The following is a 2,379-nucleotide window of genomic DNA, read 5'->3' as shown; positions in this document are numbered from 1 at the left end:
CCCCTTGCTTGAGGGAGAAGACCTCCTTGAGAATGTAAGCCTTTGTTAGACTGAACACCAAGGAAACAGAATCTCCCACCAGTTACCTGGAAACACAGTGTGGTGGGGGCAGGGGAGGGCTAGCCAACAAGACCTAAAAATGGTAGTTTTACCCTGTGGTTCTCACCTTGCAAGTAAATCTAAGGTGGGGAGGGGGTTGCATTTTAGATAGGACAGGTGGGATCTATCTTTGGGTTCCATAGTGTCCCAAATAAACACTGTGGATAGGGACAGAGTGGCAAGTTAAGGGGTGAGGAGACCTCTGTGGCCTATATTTCCCCTCAGGTTGCATCTGATAGGGGTGCCATGAAGAATAGAAAGGATGGCTACATGGGGACACAATGGTTTTCATGCTGTAGACTCCAGTACTACAGAGTTTGGGGTCCCAGGCATCTATCCACAGAAGGCCAGGTCCTTCAAACATGGCTGGCCTGAGGGTCATGACCAACATCCCAGAGGAGGAAAGAGGCATGCCCTGTGGCCAGTGGTGAGTTGGGAAGGCCCTCATACAAATATTTCTTAGGATTATTTCCTCAGGGACTTCCTATGAAAACAGCAGAATACTAACTCTAGAGCCGCAATGAGATCCCAATTGGTTCTGGCTTCTGGGTCATCTTGATTTTGAGAACTGATTCCATTCTGAGACAAATATATGGGCTGTGCCCCCAGATTTAAAAAAAAAAAAGTCAAAATTCATAGCCTTTCTTCATAATTAAAGTTTGTGAAAAGAAAAAGCTGTGTTGGTCCCAGGCCTCTGGGTTGGCAGGGTGACCTCTGGTTTGGTCTCTTTTCTTCGTGTCACAAAATGAGTTCATAAATGAGTGCTTAAGGAAACTCCAAAACAAAAGAGAAAAGCCTCTTTGGCAAAATGATAGCGGGAGCGGAGCTATCTTGCTCCGGGACAAACCTCTCATGAAGACTCTATGCTGCCACTCCTAGTGGAATTATGCTCCCTTGATTGCATTTATGTTTTACAAGTGGTTCTTAAATTGGCCACGGGCTCTTATCCTCATTTGGCTGAGGACAAAGGCAGGACAGTCAACCAAAAGTCAGAGGTGAGCTGTGTCCACAAGCTTCTTCCGCCTGGTAATTCGTTAAGAACCACGGGAAACACTTCCACCCTGAATCCCATAGTCACAGTAGGTCACTCTGTTGTGTCCCTGACGAGCATAAGGTACTGCCAGCAGCTAGAGACTAATAAAGGGAGAGCACGATTTCCATTTTCCAGATTGATTGGCTACACTTTGGTCCTTTTGCTTTTAATCTCCCTCATACTTTATTATTTACTATTACATACTTTGGGGAGCGTATTTCAGATATGCTTATTAAACTATCTTTTGAATAATATTCACATATATATATATACATCTGGGCATGTATTTCTATTAGTTTCATCTCCATTTCCTGTTGCTCCCTGATTCCAAGTTGGAGTCATTTATGTACATATTTTTTCCAATTTTATTGGGATCTAATCCACACACCTCACTGTTTAAGGTGTGCAGCATAATGGTCTGACTTACATTTATTGTGACATGATGACCACACTAAGTTTAGTTGACACTCATCAATCTCATGCAGGCACAATAAAAAAGTGAAATCAGAAGAAAAACAATTTTTTTTTCTTGTGATGAGAACTTTAAGCATTTACTCTCTTACCAGCTTTGCTATGTATCATACAGCAGTGTTACCTGCAGTCATCCCTCTGTGCGTTATAGCCCTGGTACTTTCTTGTAACTGGAAGTTTCTGCCTTTTGACCACCTTTCTCCAGTCCCCTCCTCTACCCCTTGCCTCTGGTAACCACAAATCTGATCCCTTTTCCTATGGTTTTTGGTTTTGTTTCGTTTTGTTTTGTTTTTTTAGTGCATCATTTATTTAATAGTAAATGTCAATACTATAAGGATTTCATGGAATTAAAAGAAAAATCAAAATAGGGGCGCCTGGGTGGCTCAGTTGGTTAAGCATCTGCCTCTGGCTCAGGTCATGATCTCATGGATTGTGAGTTTGAGTTCCACATTGTGCTCTCTGCTGTCTGTGTAAAGCCAGCTTCGGATCCTCTGCCTCCTCTTTCTCTGCCCCTCCTCTGCTTGTGCTCTCTCTCTCTCTCTCTAAAATAAATAAATAAAACTTAAAAAAAATCGAAACCAGTAACACGGTTCCCTATTTTAGTCTATACTTATCACACCCCCAATGAGATCACACATTGTTATTACTGTTACATGGATGTAAAGAGTGTTGATATAAGCAGAGCATCTTAAGATAAATAGTTCTGGGGGTGCCTGGGTGGTTCAACTGGTTAAGTGTCCGCCTTTGGCTCAGGTCATGATCTTACTGTTCATGAG

This window comes from Panthera uncia, chromosome D4 (genome assembly GCF_023721935.1).
Source record: "Panthera uncia isolate 11264 chromosome D4, Puncia_PCG_1.0, whole genome shotgun sequence".
In the NCBI taxonomy this organism is placed as follows: Eukaryota; Metazoa; Chordata; class Mammalia; order Carnivora; family Felidae; genus Panthera; species Panthera uncia.
This window is presented reverse-complemented; position numbering follows the sequence as displayed.